The sequence below is a fragment of the Artibeus jamaicensis genome, unplaced genomic scaffold (genome assembly GCF_021234435.1).
Source record: "Artibeus jamaicensis isolate MK-2021 breed Jamaican fruit bat unplaced genomic scaffold, CSHL_Jam_final contig_1028, whole genome shotgun sequence".
In the NCBI taxonomy this organism is placed as follows: domain Eukaryota; kingdom Metazoa; phylum Chordata; class Mammalia; order Chiroptera; family Phyllostomidae; genus Artibeus; species Artibeus jamaicensis.
Genome location: NW_026521201.1, coordinates 6,828,949 through 6,847,466, shown reverse-complemented (window position 1 = coordinate 6,847,466; position 18,518 = coordinate 6,828,949). Strand labels below are relative to the sequence as shown.

The window sequence follows — 18,518 nt, the reverse complement described above, 5'->3', positions numbered from 1 at the left end:
TGCAGTAACATAAAAGGGAGTAAAGATAGCCTCTTGAACAAATGGTGTTGGGACAAGTGGACAGCTACGTGCAAAAAAAATAAAGAAACTTGAGCACCGATGTACACCATACACCAAAATAAATTCAAGGTGGATAAAAGACTTAAATATAAGCCGTGACACCATTAAAGTCCTGGAGGAGAACATTGGCAAGAAAATCTCAGATATTTCATGCAGCAACTTTTTTACTGATATGTCCCCTAGAGCAAGGAATGTAAAGGAAAGAATAAACAAATGGGATCTCATCAAAATAAAAAGCTTCTGCGTGGCTAAAGAAAACAGTATTAAAATAAAAAGACAACCAATTGTATGGGAAAACATATTTGCTAATGATACCTGAGACAAAGGTTTAATCTCCAAAATATACAAAGAACTTACATGACTCCACTCTAAGAAGACAACCAACCCAATGAAAAAATGGGAAAAGGACTTGAACAGACACTTCTCCAAGGAGGAAATACAGAGGATCCAGAGACACATGAAAAGATTCTCAATATCGCTAACTATCAGAGAGATGCAAATTAAAACCATAATGAGATACCACTACACCGGTGAGGATGGCTATCATAAACAAAGCAATAAACAACAAATGTTGGAGAGGTTGTGGGGCAAGGGGTCCTTAGTTCACTGTTGGTGGGATTGCAGACTGGTACAACCATTATGGAAAACAGTATGGAATTTTCTCAGAAAAATAAAAATTGACCTACCTTTTGATCCAGCAATTCAACTGCTAGGATTATATCCCAAGAATCCTAAAACATCAATTTCAAAGAACCTATGCACCACAATGTTCATAGCAGCACAATTTACAATAACCAAGAGTTGGAAGCAACCTAGGTGCCCGTCAGTAAATGAATGGATCAAAAAATTGTGGTACATATACACAATGGAATTCTATGCAGCAGAGAGAAAGAAGGAGCTACTACCCTTTGCAACAACATGGATGGAACTGGAAAGCATCATGCTGAGTGAAATAGGCCAGGCATTGAAAGACAAATACCATATGATCTCACCTTTAACAGGAATCTAAACAACAAAACAAACAAGCAAACAGAATAAAAACAAAGACACTGAAATAGAGAACAAGTGGGCAGTGACCAGAGGGGAGAGAGAAGGGAATTTAAGGGGAAAAATGGGGAGGTATTTTGAGGAACAAGTATGAAAGACACAGGTATGAGGACTGGGGGGGGGGGGGAATGGAAGAGAGGTGGGGAGACGGGGCAGGGAAGGCTGGGATGGGAGAAATACAGAAAAAACTGTACTTGAAAGATAACTAAATAAAATTAAAAAAAAATGATGTATACATCACAAATATTTTCCATAGCAACTAACCCTAAATAAGTATCTTTTATTTAATTTCCTAGAATATTAAGCCATAAAAGATGAACTTTAAGTCAGAACAATATTCAATCTGTCTTGAAGATCTAACTTCTATAAAAGAAAAACATAAAGCCTATTATTATTAACCACACCTAAAACAAAAGCAAACTAAAAGGACAGCTAAATCAGGAGTGGAAACATAGAAATGAAGACCTCAAGGAGGGTTTGCAACAGGGAAGTGGGAGGAGGAGAAGGGGGGAGAAGGTACAGAAAATAAGTAGCATAGACAGTAGATAGAAAATAGATGGGGGGGGCAAGAATAGTATGGGAAATATAGAATCTAAAGGACTTGAGACACATGGTCATAAACTAAAGGGGGGCTAATGGTGGGGATGGGGGGTAGGGTGGAGGGGAATGAAAGGGGGAATAGAACAACTGTAATGGCATAAACAATAAAAATAAATAAATTAATTTAAAAAATAATTTATTTGACTATATGTCCCCTTAGAATACTTTGAGGGTGAAATAATTTAGTACAAATGAAAAAATATGTCCTGAGTGCCAATCGAATTTCCTAAGTGTCATGGAAAATAAAGTTGTCTTTTATTATGTTAATGAGGCGACTTCTGGACCCTATCCAAAAGAGGGGGATAATTGCCAGGAGAATCAACCACCTGATTAAAGGTTTGGACCTTTCAGTCCCAACTCTGGACTTCTGGGAGGAAAGAGGAGCTGGAGGCTACATTCAATCAATATGGCCAATGACTATGTAATAGAGCCTCCATAAAAAACACAGGAGGACTTCTCATTGTTAGCCATTTTCAGGAGAGCTTTCATGTTGGGGAACCAGTATGCTTCCACTTGCCACCGTGCTTGGCCATGAGCTCCTTTGTTCAGGACCTTGTCCTATGTGTCTCTTCATCTGGCTGTTGATTCATATCCTTTAATTTCCTCTTACAATAAACCAGCAATCCAGTAAGTAAATTGTTTCCGAGTTCTCTGAGCTGCTTTAGCATATAGCAGTTGGTCACAACATGGACAAGAGCCTGGGCTTTGGGCTGTCAAATGAAGTTATAAGTGTTTGGGTATGGGGGTGGGACAGTCTTATAAGACTGAAACTTTAAGTGTGGAATCTGATACTATTTTTTGGTAGTGTTAGAACTGAGTCAAATTCATAGACACCTTGCTGGTGTCTGAATAATGTATAGGGAACTCCTCAAATCTTGGAATTGGGTCAAGGAACCCCTCTTTATTGGGGACTTAAGATGACCAACACTTCTAAATGCCAAGCATCTAGAAAAGATAATGAAGTATGCAAATAAATGACTAATACGATGGGTAAATCCAATAGAAACAAAGATACAATAAAATTTCACTATTGGGAGTTCTATATAAAATCCTTTTCACACAAATACCTTTTATCTTTTTCATTTAATAACTTTCATTTTCTTCATGTTTTACATAACATTTAAAAAAATTAACCTTTATTGCATTGTTTCCATTACCAATTAGTACACTTAAACCACCCTCTCCCACCAATCACTAACCGTTGTGTATGTGTCCTTTTTCCTTTTTGTTCAATCCCTCCAACCCCTAACTGCCACCCCCTACTATCACTAGCTGTCCTTTACTCTCCATCTATAAGTGTCTCTGTTTTGGTTGTTAGTTCAGTTTGTTCATTAGTTCCACATATGAGTGATATTATATGGTATTTGTCTTTCTCTGCCTGGCTTATTTCATTTAGCATAATGTTCTCCAGGTCCATCCATACTGTTGCAAAAAGTAAAATCTTTTTTTATGGCCGAGTAAAATTGCATTGTGCAAATGTTCCATAAGATTTTTTATCCACTCATCTACTGATGGACACGTGGGCTACTTCCATATCTTGGAAATTGTAAATAATGCTGCAGTGAATGCAGAGGTGCTTATGTTCTTTTGAGTTAGTGTTTTGGGTTCCTTTGGATATATTCCCAGAAGTGGGATCACTGGGTCAAAAGGTAGATCCATTTTCAATATTTTTTAGGAAATTCCATACTGCTTTCCACAGTGGCTGCGCCAATCTGCATTCCCACCAACAATGCAGTAGGGTTTCCGTTTTCTCCACAACCTGGTCAGCACGTGTTTGTTGATTTACTGATGGCCATTCTGACAGGTGTGAGATGGTATCTCACTGTGGTTTTAATTTGCACTTCTCTGATTATTAGTGACATTGAGCATCTTTCATATGTCTACTGGCCATTTGTATGTCCTCATTGGAGAAGTATCTATTCAGGTCCTTTGCCCATTTTTTAACTGGTTTGCTTTTTGGTGTTGAGTTTTGTTGAGTACATTACAGATTTCGGACATTAACCCCTTATCAGATGTATCAACAAATGCCTCCCATTCTGTGAGATATCTTTTTATTTTGTTGATGTTTTACTTTGCTGTGGAAAAACTTTTTAGTTTTAGGTAGTCGCATCTGCTAACTTTCTTTTCTTTTTTTTTTTTAAAGATTTTATTCATTTATCTTTAGAGGGGAAGGGAAGGAGAGAGGGAGAGAAATACCAATGTGTGGTTGCTTCTTGTGTGTCCCTTGCTGGGAACTGGCCTGCAATCCAGGTATGTGCCCTGACTGGGAATCAAACCGCGATCCTTTGGTTCACAGGCCTGTGCTCAATCTATTGAGCTACACCAGCTAGGGCTATTAACTTTTTCTTTTGTTTCCCTTGCCTGGGGAGATGTAGCCAATAAAAAATTTCTACAAGCGATATCTGAGATTTTGCTTCTATGATTTTTATGGTTTTGGTTCTAACATTCAAATCCTTCATCCATTTTGAATTTATTCTTGTATGTGGTATAAGAATGTGGTCTAGTTCCATTTTTTATGCATGTACCTGTACAACTTTCTCAACACCATTTACTGAATAACCTATTTTTAGTCCATTATATGTGCTTGCTTTCTCTGTCAAATATTCACTGACTATAAACATGTGGGCTTTTTTTCTGGGCTTGCTATTCTGTTCCATAGATCTGTGTGTTAGTCCTTTTTTCAAAAGATTTTTATTTATTTATTTTTAGAGAGGGGAAGGGAGGGAGGAAGAGAGGGAGGGAAAGATCAACATTTGGTTGCCTCTGGAGTACCCACACTGGGAACCTGGCCTGCAACCCAGGCATATGCCCTGACTAGGAATCGAATCAGTGACCCTTTGTGTTGCAGTCCAGCACTCAATCCACTGAGCCACACCAGCCAGGGTTATGGGTTGGTTTTTATGCCAGTACTAGGCTGTTTTGATTACTATGGCCTTGTAGTAGTATACTTTGCTATTAGGTAGTGTGATTCCTCCATCACTATTCTTTCTCTGAATTGCTGTTGCTATGCAGGGCTTTTTGTGGTTCCGTATACATTTTTGAAATATTTGTCCTAGTTCTGTAAAATATGTCTTTGGAATCTTGACAGAAAATGCACTGAATCTACAGATTGCTTTGTGTAGCATGGCATTTTAATGGTATCTCTTCCTATTCATGAACGTGATATATGCTTCCACTTATTTGTATCCTCTTCAATTTCTTTCCTCAGTGTCTTATTTCCATGAACGGGTCTTTTATATCACTGGTTAGGTTTATTAGGTATTTTATTCTTTTTGAAGCAATTATGAATGGGATTGTTTTCTTAATTCCCCTTTCTGTTAGTTAATCATTGGCATCTAAAAATGTAACTGATTTCTGGATATTAATTTTGTATCCTGTTACTTTGCTGAATTCATTTATCAGTTCAACTAGTTTCTTGGTGGGATCTTTGGGGTTCTGTATGTATAGCATCATTGAGCTTCTTCTTGTTTCATGAAATTGGCCTGTAATGCTATGAATTTCACTTTTAGGATTGCTTTTCCAGTGTTCCATAGATTTTTGAGTTGTGGTGTCCTCATTTTCATTTGTTTCAAGGCATCTTTTGATTTCTTCCTTGCTCTCATTTGTGACTCATTCATTATTTAATTAACAGGTTATTTAGCTTCCATATTTTGATGTATATTTCAGTGTTCTTGTGGTTGATTTCTAGTTTCATTGCATTGTGGTCAGAGAAAACGGCTGGTATGATTTCAATCTTCTTAAATTTACTGAGACTTGTTTTGTGTCCTACTATGTGGTCTATCCTAGAAAAGGTTCCTTGTGCACTTGCAAACTATGTATACTCTGCTGCTTTGGGGTGAAATGCTCTGAAGATATCAATTAAATCCATTGGATCCAGTGTGTTGATTAAGGCCACTTGTTGGGAGTCGCCCTGCCTGGTTTCAGTTCACAGGCGGCACTCAATTCACCAAGTCACACCAGCCAGGGCTTCTAGTGTACTATTTATCTCAGATATTATATTCTTTATTTTTGATTGGTACTTTTTTATGGTTTCTATGTCTTTTCTCATGCTGTTGAGTATCCTTATAATCATTACTCTGAAAACCCAATCTGATAAATTGCTTCTCTCCCTTTCATCTGCTTCTTCTGTAGATTCTCTTGTTTTTCATTTGGGGTTTATTTCTTTGTCTTCCCATTTTGGCTGCTTCTTTGTATTTTCTACCTTAGATATTATACTAATCGGTCATTAAAGTGACCAGCTGTTGATGTAATCAGTGTGTAATCAGCAGTCCAGCTTAAGAACCACAGGGTAGGGGGACTTCCGCCAAGATGGAGGCATAGGTGGATGTGCCGTGCCTTCTCCCACAACCAAGATTAGAGAAAACTAAATATTAGCAACAGAAAACACAGCCAGAACACGGAAAATTGAACTTTTCGGAAGTCCGTTAACAACAAATTCTTCAGCCTGACCGGTAAGGGGCGAAAACAGCGGCTGGCGGAGCAGGGTTGCACAGGAGGACTCGGCCAGACACACTCAGGCCCGCAGAATCCAGGCGCAGGGTCAGACCTAGTGAGCGACCCAGCGAGCAACCAGGCGAGCGACCGAGGGGGAGACAGCCAGGCCTGGGGCTGCGTGTTGACTGAGGTCGCGCATTTGTGCGAGGGTGGACAGGCGAGGGAGTGGGCGGTTGGACCGGGCCGGCAGGTCCCCACGGCCAGCGGCAGTGGAGGGCGCCGCCATTTCCCTGCTCTGACCCCACCTCCACATACAGCGTCATAACCCAGCGACTCTGAGTGGCCCGGCCCAGGTGAACCACCTAAGGCACTGCTCCTCCGCACCCAGCTGTGAGAAGCGGCAGAGGGGGTCGCCATTTCCCCGCTCTGGCCACGCCCCCACATACAGCGTCACAACCCAGCGACCTGGGAATCCAAGCCGCCGCTTCTCACACTTAAAGGGCCCGAACAGACCAAGAATGGCGCAGGAGGATCTCAGAGCCCCAGAAATAAATCTAAGCGATGAAGAAATAGCAAAACTCACAGACGCACAGTTTAAAAAATTGGTGATCAGGATCCTCACAGAACTGGTTGATTATACGGACAAATTAGACAAATATATGAAGGCGAAACTAATTGAAATGAATGGAATTGCACAGGACACCAATAGCAATGAAAAGGAAACTGGGACTCAAATCAATGGAGTGGACCAGAAGAAAGCAAATAATGGCCAAACAGAAAAGAGTCAAGAAGCAAGAATTCAAAGAAATGAGGAGAGTCTTAGAAACCTCCAGGACATCTTTAAACGCTCCAACATCCGAATTATAGGGGTACCAGAAGGGGGAAAGGCACAGCCACCAGTGGAAAACTTATTTGAACAAATAATAAAGGAGAATTTCCCCAATCTGGCAAAGGAAATAGAATTCCAGGAAATCCAGGAAGCTCAGAGAGTCCCAAAGAAGTTGGACCCAAGAAGGAACACACCAAGGCACATCGTAATTACATTAGCCAAGATTAAAATGAAGGAGAGAATCCTAGAAGCAGCAAGAGCTAAGGGGACAGTCACCTACAAAGGAGTCCCCATCAGACTGTCAGCTGATTTCTCAAAAGAGACCTTACAGGCAAGAAGGGACTGGAAAGAGGTATTCCAAGTCATGAAATCTAAAGACCTACAACCAAGATTGCTCTATCCAGCAAAACTTTCATTTAAAATGGAAGGACAGATAAGGTGCTTCTCAGATAAGATCAAATTCAAGGAGTTCATCATCACCAAGCCCTTATTATATGAAACGTTAAAGGGACTTATCTAAGAAAAAGAAGTTAAAGAAACGTGAACAGTGAAAGGACAACAAACTCACAGTTATTAACGACCACACCTAAAATGAAAGAAAAACTAAAAGGACAGCTAGATCAGGAGTGGAAACATAGAAATGAAGATCTCAGGGAGGGTTAGCAACAGGGGAGTTGGAGGAGGGGAAGGGGGGAGAAGGTACAGAAAATAAGTAGCATAGACAGTAGATAGAAAATAGATGGAGGGGCAAGAATAGCATGGGAAATATAGAATCTAAAGGACTTGAGACACATGGTCATAAACTAAAGGGGGGGTGATGGTGGGGATGGGTGGTAGGGTGGAGGGGAATAAAGGGGGAATAGAACAACTGTAACAGCATAATCAATAAAAAAATTAAAAAAAAAAAAAAAAAGAACCACAGGGTAGAACAGAGTAATTCTTGGGGCAGGGCTACTGCTTCCCCCCAGGCTGATGTCACTTGGAGAGGAGTGCTTGAAAAAGATGGCTTCTGGCAGTGTGGGGAAAGAGCCAGCATAGGGATCCTAGTAGCTGTTCTTTCAGTTCTCTCCAGAGCCACCAGCCTGAAGTCTCCTCAAGCATCTCTAGTCTACTTGCCCTCCATCTGCTGGAGCCGTAAGTAGGTGTGGTTACAAACAAAATTTTGTGCACTGGCTCTTCAAGAGGCTCTCTGCATCTCCAGCCATCTGTCCCTGGCAGACAAAAATCCTGCTGCTTTTCACAGCTGGATGTTATCTGGGTTTCTTTCCAGCTGTGCTGCTACAGACCAGGGAGCCCAGCTTGGGGTTTAGACTCCACACTTCTCAGGGGGAACATCTAGCCATCGAAATATCCCTCTGGAACATCAGCTGCTGCCCATTGGAGCCCAGCTAGCTCTCTTGTACCTTCTCTACACTCTCTACCAGTCTCACTGTGGTGAAGTGGCTCCTTCTGACGTTTAAAATTTTTCTCTCAGTGATGTTTTATAGTTTTAATAATAGATATCTGCAACTTTTGTTGAATTTATTCCGAAGTACTTTATGCATTCTGATGTCATCATAAATAATACTTTATAAAATTTCAGTTTCCATTTACTCGTTGCTAAGATATAGAAATACGACTAATTTTTATGTATTGCCCTGCTTAGGCAATCATGTTTTTTATGAATACAGACAATTTTACTTCTTCTTTTTGAATTTTATACTTTCTCTTCTTGTTATATAGATTAACTAGGATTTTTGATATAATACTGAATAGAGGGATAAAATTGGACATCTTTATATCTTTTGCAATCACAGAGGAAAAGTAACTGTAATCGCTGGGTATAATGTTAGCTATAAATTTTTCATATAGCCTTATTTATTGAGCTAAGGAAATTGCCTTCTACTCCTCCTAGTCAGTTAAGAGTTTTTATCATGCATAAATGTTGCCTTTTGTCAAAAGCATTTCTGAATATAATGAGATAACGATATTTTTCTTCATTGTTAATGTAGTAAATTTAACTCATTTTTAAAAAATGCTGAAGAAACATTTCCTTTCGGAAATAAGTCTAACTTGGTAGTGATAATATTAGCTTTCTTATTTATGTTGAATTCAATTTGTTAAGACTTTGTCAGAGAAAGTTATGTCAATGTTCATGATGGAGAATGGTCTATAATTCTCTTCATATGATATATTTGTCAAGTTTAAGTGGGAGGGTTATTCTGGTTTCATTAGATTAATTAGGAGTATCTCCTATATTTTCTCAAAGAGTTTCCATAAGATTGGTATTATTTCTTACTTATATATTTAGTAAAATTCACTCAAGCCATCTGGGCCTGGAGTTTTCGTTATGGAAATGTTTTCAATTACAAATTCAATTTCTTTAATAAATATAGGCCTCATCAATTTTTTTTATTCCTTTTGATCTAGTTTTGATAAATTGTCTTTTTCAAAGAATTTGCATTTTATCTGAGTTATCATTTTTATTGATGTAAAGTTGTTCAAAATATTCTTATTCTTTGTAAACCTCTTTAGAATATCAAGTGACAGCCCCTCTTACACTTTTTCATTACAAATATAGGTAATTCATATGTCTTCCTTTCTCCTGTGATCAATCTTTCTAGGGATGTATCAATTTTATCAGTTCTTAATGAAATCAAAGTGAATGGTTGGCTCTGAATTTTCTACAATGTCTATTCCTTGATTTCTATTCTTATCTTTATTACTCATTTTATTCTATTTACATTGTTTTACTTTGCTCTTCTTTCTCTAGTTTCTTAGTGAGGAAACTCACATTACTGCATTTGAACTTTCTTTTCTAACACAGGCACATAAAGGTATAAATTTCACTCTAAGCACTACATAAGCTGCATAACACAAAGTTTCATCTTTGTATTTTCATTTTCTGTCAGTTCAAAATGTTTTCTTATATTCCTGTGACTTCTTTTCTAAGCCATATCTGAAATTGTATGTTTTAATTTAAAAACATTTGAAAGATTTTCCAAAATGTTATTATTATTAAATTATAAAATTCCATTGTGATTAGAGAATAGTTCTGACATTTGGTCTTTTGAAATTTATTAAGACTTATTTTTATGACCCAGCATTTGGTCTACATTGGTGAAAAAGCCATACACATTGGAAAAACACACACACAGGGTCTGGCAGAAGTAAGGCTTACTTGAGTGCGGTTGGTAGGGTAATAATATGGGTGTAATAATTTATAGGTTTAATTTGAACATTTCACCTAAAATGTCATGTGGTGTGCTTGAGTGTAATATTATTTATTATGTTACAGGATTATATGCTTATGAATTTCATAATAAAAGATTTTGTAATGAAAGAGGGGTGTTATGTGGGCCAGACCTGTACATTCTTCATTTGTTGGGTATACTATTCTATAAATATTAAATAAGTCAAGTTGATGCTAGTCTTTAGTTCTTCTGTTACCAGGTGCAGACATATGACAAAATCGCTATGTCTTTTTGAGAAACTGTCCTCTTTATCATTATGATATTGTCTTTATCTCTAGGAATACTCTATGGAACTTTCTGTTATCTGATATTAACAGCCATACCAGTTTTCTTATGATTATTCTTTACAAGAATTATCTTTTTCCATCCTTTCATTTCAACCTATTTATATTTATTATAGGGTATGTCTTGTAGTCAGCATGTCTTCTTTTTTAAACCAATTCTAATAAACTCTGTTCTTTAATTGGAGTGTTTAGTACATTTGGTTTTGACTAAATATTGAAATGCTGAATTTATGTCTATCATCCATTTATCCCTTCTAGTCTTTGTTCTTCTGCTATTCCTTTCCTGCCCTTTTTCTTCTAAGTTAATGAAATAACTTGTAGTATATTTTATTTTCTATATTAGCTTTCAGTTATTTAAATATTTGTTTTTGTGGCTAACTTTTGGTAGTTGCTCTAAACAAACAATATGCATCTTTAAATCATCAAAGTCTATTTAGATGAAAAGGTATAAAACTTCACAACTGACACTTTGAAATTTTCTACTTCACAAAGCTAACAACCTTAAAACAGTATAATTCCACCATCCTAATCTTTTGTGCTATTATTGTCATAGCTTTCATTTTTATATACATTATAAATTTGACCTTACAACGTTATTTTTGCTTTAAATGGTCAGTTGTCTTTAAGAAAAATATAAGGAAAAAAGCTTCTTATGTATATATTCACTTATTTACCATGTCTCTTACTCAAGATTGAATAATTTCCATTGATTTGTTTTAAAATTTATGGACTCTTTCTTTCGACAACTTTAATTTGTAATTGAGACCATCCAGTGAATTTTTAATTTCAATGTCAGCCTTCAAATTTCCATTTTTGAAAAAAGTTTCCTTTCCTGGCTGAGGTTTCCCATCTCTTTTATCATCAATATGACATTTTCCTTTAAGTCTTTTAAGCATTTTCCTAATGGTGACTTTAAAGTCTTTATCTGTTAAATCCTCTGGAACTTCTCTGAGTTGATTCCTAGTACATGTTTTTCTCACTATTGGTCATATGTTACTGTTTCTTTGCATGTCTGGCAATTTTTAAAAACTCAACACAGCATATTGTAGAAGGGTGTCCAACCTTTTGGCATCTCTGGGTCACACAGGAAAAAGAAAAGTTGTCTTGGGCCACACATTAAATATACAAATACTAACAAAAACTGATGAGCAAAAAAAAGGTTTTAAGTAAATTTACAATTTTGTGTCAGGCCACATTCATAGCCATCCTGGGCCATGTGCAGCTCACAGGCTGTGGGTTGAACACCCCAGTCAGTAGATGATACACTGCAAAGACTCTATATTCTGTTGTTTTCTTCTGGAGAGCAATGATTTTTAGTCTATTAGGTAATTCAGTTAACAGTTGATCTTGAAAATGTGTAGGCTTTGGAGTTATCTTCTGTTAGGGTGATCTGTTGAAAGCTCAGTTTTTTTCTCAGACCTCTCAATTCTATCTCCTCTACAGACTTTATGGGAGCTTTTAAGTTTTGTTAGGCTAGGGCTATCATAGGCTTTATTATAGGTCATGGTCCCTACTTTTAAACCCTAGCTTTTCTGTTATCTTGGCAAAACATTTGAAGTTTTAACAAGGATTTTGCTACTCTGACCAGGTTGAAAGTCCTAATTCCCCAGCACTGCTCTGCCTCGTATCATAATTCCACTTTCATTCCCATGCCAGCCAGTCTCTGTTAAGGCTTGGGTACACTCATCCAGTGAATGTGCAACTTAGTCCTCAGCCAAGAATTCATGGATATATAACTCCCAATTTACTGTTTCTCAACATACTGTTTATGTATTTTACTTTTCTGATTTATTTAGAACATTTACAATTACAGAATCAAAGGACCTGAGAAGGTCACCTAGTCAAAGAACTACATAAGTTTTTAAACCACAGAGACCTTAGAGATTTAGGAAACCCTTTCATTTCAGAATGACAAAACTACAGACCTGAAAAATTAAGTGTGATTGGATTTTCAGCTGTATCATATTTTACAAATACCGGACCTCACCAATTTCAAAGTGTTTTCCTTACCACATTTCATTTGATCCTCAAAACAACCTAAGAAGGTAGGTCTAAGTATCATCTTTTTTTTATGAGTAAGAAAACTGACTTACAATATAAACATATTCTTTGCTACAAAGAGCATTTTACAATCCTCTTTTACTCATGATCCTCTGGTAAGAAAACGTTATGATTAAATGGATGAATTACTATCTTCTACATCCAAAGCTTGAGGGAAGTTTTATCCATTTACAAAAATGAGTAACTACCTTTTCGGTATTCTCTGAAAAACACTGAAAAAAAAGATCTGAAAGGAAAAGATTTTTTAAAATATCTCAGAACTCAAACGCCACTCATACTGCTATGTTAGTTAACAGATTTTCTTACAATGGGTATTGCAACTAGTTTAAGGCATTAGGTTATCTATCTGTAACTGTTAACCTTTAAACTGATTCATATGTACTTAACAAAGAGACTAGAGTTGACCTATACCCTCAACAGAGGAAAAAATAAAAAGTAAGAAATAGATCAGTAATCCCACTCCTTTCCCCTTTGGGAGAAAGGATGACATACACTCTTAATTTCATCCTGCAGAGGTGAGACCATTCTTGCACACAAAACACATATTGATAGGGTAAAAGAAAGAATTCTAAAACCTGGAAAATAGAGGTACTTTGGGGACTTTTATCAGAAAAGCTCAGTTCTTTACTTGCTCCTTAAAGACTGCTCCAGCTATTTGAGCCTTTTTTTTTTACATGATTACATCATTAAAGAGCATTAAAAAAAATAAGAATGTGTTTTCTTCTGTTTGGAAGTCATCTGACCCTAAATGGCTAAAAAGGAGGAATGGGTTTAGGCTTTAAAGGAGGAAAAAGGCAAAGAATATTGAAGGTAATTTGTAATTGATTCCAATTTAGGTCACAAGAAAATGAAAATATTTGAGAAAAATATGTAATCCACATGCCTCATCTTATGAAAAGCTGAACATCATGGTCAAAGTTTAGAAGCAGAAAGATGTAAGGAACTCTAAAATTTCTATATTGAATCAACCCATGTCCGCCATTGTCTTATAACAACTCAGGGCTCCAACTAAACTATTAGTTCTGATGAGCAAAGACGTTAGACACAGTAGAGATCACACATTATGTAAGGTGGATTGCATAAGAAAGTTGAAAAAGAGGAGGCAAAACTAAAGAGTTAACCAAGACTAGGGAGGAAGTCCAAAAGACCCCAGGGATGGCTGATTATACAATAGATAATACAAATTTTGCCTTATAATTTTAATTATGATTTGTCCTGCTAGTGTTATTTATTGCTATTCTGTACAGAATATCTTTTTTTCAATTCAAGTCTAGGAAATTTTCATATTAATTTATGTGATTTCCTATAACATATTTAACCTTAGAATTTTAGAACACTGTGAAAAATGTTTCCAACTCTATCAGTTGTCTAACGGTTCTAAAGGCATTTGGTAGAAGAATAAGTAAGTGAGTTAAGTAAGTGTGGCTTTACAAAACGTACAGATGTTCTTATATTGTTACTAGGCTATGATTCACATAATTATTTTCAATTTTGTGGTTAATTTGGAAGACTGTTATAAATCTGAAAATGCATTTTTTTAATGCCAGCAACTCTACAATAAATTTTAAAATGAAATACTGCAGGATATCAGGAGATAAAATAATTAAAAATAAACTGTTTTAATTATTCAAGGTACAATAGATTGATTATCTGTTACATCTCCAAATAGTCTGAACTTTTTCCAGTAACCATTTTCTATGTGTTTTTTAGCCCTAGGCATATTCTACTTTTCTCTCTTGACAAGCAAGAATTTTTCAAATGTCAGAATTCAGATTATATCACTGGACTCTTTTGAGGTACATATAAAATTTTATTTTCTGTTTGTGGAAAGTTAGATCTTTCCTTAACCAAAAGGCACCTCAGGAGTGCATAATTTAGCCCACAGAGGTTTGGATTTCTCTTACAACTTTAACAATGGGATGCTAGTTACCAAACAGCTATGGATTCTCAATGAAGCTAAAGAGCTCTTCTACCACTTCTTCTAACAAACTAGTTCTTAGAGCAGTTAAATTCAAATGTTTGATAAAAATTTTATTCCAAATGAAAAATTAGCCTTTTAAGGTTTATTTGAAATGCCAATATAGGGTGAGATTATAGTAAGAGTCTGAATGCAGGGCAGTAGAAAATGAGCCAGCTCATCTAGAAATCTTAATAGTTAAGCTCATAGCCTGAACTGATACTTAAAAATTTTTAAGGTTATTAGAGCTGTTGTTCATTATTTTTTCCCCTTCTCCCACATTCATCCTTTCTTTCTCAGGGAAAGGGCTAACATGAAAGTAGAATAAAAACCAATAATGGCTAACAAATCCACAGCATAAGGAAAAGAACCAACATGGGAACAGCCAATAAAAATGTCCCTTCTCTTTGGGGCTGGCTAACGAACCCAAATGTTTCTGCTGAAAAACCACTGGCCAGGTTACCAAGTGAACAGTTTCACATCTCCCCAAACTCAAGGCCGCCACCACTTACCTGTAACAGATACTTAACTATTAGGACATTCCTTTTGGTTTGACTAGGTCAGGATTATTCTAAAAAACTATTCTAGTGCTTTACTGAAGAATTTTCTATACAAATGGGCCAACAGCTCCTTTCCTCAGGAAAACTTCTTATTCTAGATTCAGGTTCACTTATGTGCATGTTTGGTCTCTTTCACACATTGCATTGCCCTGATATTTCTTCTACAATTCACATTTTCTGGTTATAATAAACAAGGCCTTTAGCCAAAAGTAAGATACTGCCTTTCTCCTTTAAAATTTTCCTTACATATTTTTTCCCTACAAATCATCACCAGAAAATACTTATACAAACTAATAATACCTGCTATTAAGTGTTCCCTGCGCCAGACACTGTTCTCAATTCTACATATTAATAATTTCTTATGTTATTACTTTGAAAATTTATGAAGCTGGAATAACTAGTATTACCTCTTAAAAATGAGAAGACTGAGGCACAGAGATATTAAATGATGTGAAGTCATAGAGCTTATAAGTGACAGAGTCAGAATTGAGACTCTTCTAGGAAGTATGCACTTAGTAGTGCCATTCGTCATCAAAGGCAGATAGCATGCAGAACTACTTGGAGGGAGTAAACACCTTTCAAACTGGCTTTGGAATGAAGTGAATGAAAAATCCCTGGACAGATGATTAGCACAACTTGTTCAATATATGGAACAGAGTTCCAAATATAGCAGAAAAATGTCTATTCCCTTGGTCAGATGCATACGGAAAAGGAATTGAAAGTTCACTGTATCAGAACCCACAGTATGTTACTATTCATAGTGTTTTGTAATAATTATGCTTAGGTTAACTGTATAGTTTCCAACTGAGGTTTTATGAATCATTACTTTATTTGTATGCCAAACTTAAACCTACATTTCAGAAAAATAGGGGCTTTAATTCACTGTTCTAGATGAGAAGAATAGAATAGCTGTTGCTCCCCACACTTGGTGGAACTGTGTAGGTTGCTTCCCAGGGTACTGCAAATAGAGATCATCTGTTAAAAACCACCACTCTCTCAACAGATTAGGGATAGAAAGTGAGGCCAAAGTGCTGAGGTAATTTATTAAAAGGAAGGTATTAAATAATCACAGTAAGACTGAAAATGAAAGATAAAAACAAGGAGAAATTTAAGTACAAATTAAAGCAAGGACAATTTTAAAACTGTGAGTTGAAAAGAACACTGCAATGCCACAGCATGAATCCTGAGCAACTGAAAGTGATATAAGTGATGTCAGAGCCAGGTTTTTAGCCTTTATTATTAAATGTCTATGTTATTTGCATAAATTTCTTTATATATTTTAACTACTTATCCCATGCCTTATTGTATATGTGCTTGATCCTTCCAAAAAAAGTTGTGCTAATCAGTATTTTTCAGAAATGTAATCTCCAACCTAAGTTGGCAACCGAAGTTCATAATAGAGTTTAGTACTGTGGTGTGAAAAACAAATTACACACAACTCCCTTTGCATGTTTTTTTTTTAAATCTTTAGAAGGGAAGGGAAGGAGAGAAGGAGAGAAATATCAATGTATGGTTGCTTCTGGTGCATCCCCTGGTGGGAACTGGCCCCTGTTGGGAACTGGCCTGCATCCCATGCGTGTGCCCTGGCGAGGAATCGAACCTTGATCTTTTGGTTTGCAGGCCCTTGCTCAATCCACTGAGCTATACCAGCCAGGGCCCTTTGCATGGTTTAAAGTCAAGCATTCTTTAAAAAAATTATTTCATATCTTCTTAAAGTACTAATAACACAGGAAAATTCTTATACAAACACACCACTATCTTGCTATAAGTAGCCATTTGAACTGAGTGGGAAAGATTTGACAAAGTAAAGATATTGATACATAGAGAAGACAAAACAAACAAAAAATACACACATATACACACACACACTTTTTTGCCTTAGCAATACCAGTGTCCGCTTTAAGAAAAATCACATGATACCTTGTTTTTCCCAAAATTATATCAATTTTTATTCCATTTTCTTAATTACTTTAAGCCCTTCTCAACTCTATCTTCTACCATGTTCTAGGAATGGTTCTTAGACTTCTTCAAATCAAATGATTTTACTCTTCATCACCCAAGAATTATTTCCACTACTCCATCTCCAAAATATCAAGATTTGAACTTTACTACCAATGTTTTATACCTCTTTCATTAACTTGCTCCTAAGAAGTATATTTGTAGACTTTTTTCTCATCGTGATACTCAGAACCCTAACCTCTATTTCCCCAGCATATCAATCTATTTCTGCTTCCAGTATTCACCACTTCCAAGACCAAATTATCTGTAATGTTTTGCTAAAAGATGAGAATCTGTTAACCTTGTACTGTGGCCTAATAATCCATAAACACAGATGATATCCAATATGTGCTTCCCCAATTCTTAGGTTGCTATCATGGTATCACAATAACAATACCATGAAAATTCACACTAAGGAATCATGGCAGTCCTCTGTTACTCTATAATTCTGGTACTCAACATTCATTAATACTTCATAGTAGCAGAAAAGAAGAGGGTATGTTAGCTTAAAGCTCTAGCTGGGCAGAGAAAAGTTTGTTTCCATGATATCAGATAGATTCCACATTATGCAGCGAAGAAGGAACTAACTGAAAGTGAGCAAGTGTCATGTGAGAGAAAGATTAACGGAAGAAGAATGCCAAAGAGGGACCACTGCTTAAAAAGAGAGAGATAAAAAGCTGAAGGAGAAAGAATATCTCCTTTGAGACAGAAGACAGAAGACAAACGACAAACAACAATAACAACAACAAAGACAGATATCTACTGAGGTAAAGGTAACTGAGGGATCCCAGGATACACTTGGTTTCAGCCAAATGAGAATAAGATAATTAGGAAAGGGTGAGGGTTGGGAATAGTAAAGGAGACAGTTCAAGTGGACTTTCAAAAGAGATATACTTAAGAGAAGTATATCTCTTAAGAGAAGAGATAGGACACCAGAATTCTAAAGAGAAGGACACCAGAAATTTTCCAAAGTCACAGAGAAGAAAAAATATCATCAATTATATACTACCAGATATATATATATACGCTCTGCAACAGATTTTTTTATCAGGAAGCCACAAGATGTGCACCGAACAGAAAAATAATGTACAGCAAAATTTTGCTAAAAGTGACAAATTTTCTAAAAACTGGTGAGTATGGCAAAATATTAACTGTCAAATATGGGAGACAGGTATATGAGGGTTCATTATACGATTCTCTCTACTTTTGTGTAACTCTGGAAATGTTTACAATAAAAAATTCTTTAAAAATTGCCCGGCTATCATATGACTTCAGTAACAACAATTATCTCAATATGCTTGAGAATTTGCCAAAATGTCCCAGAAGTTCTCAGAATTTTCAGAGATGCAACTGGACACAAATACACATATTCTAGAGGACTTTATTTAAAGTTCAATAAAGAAGAGTAATAAATACTTCTGTTTGACCAGGATTTGTCCCAAATTTGTTCTAGGG

At 36.4% G+C, this 18,518-nt stretch overlaps 1 protein-coding gene across 13 annotated transcripts in view; it reads right to left on the bottom strand.

The window, feature by feature from the left end:
* ERC1 (ELKS/RAB6-interacting/CAST family member 1) overlaps window positions 1-18,518 on the bottom strand; it is a 616,103-nt gene that overhangs the window by 252,406 nt on the left and 345,179 nt on the right. The gene's annotated exons all lie outside the window — the stretch shown is intronic.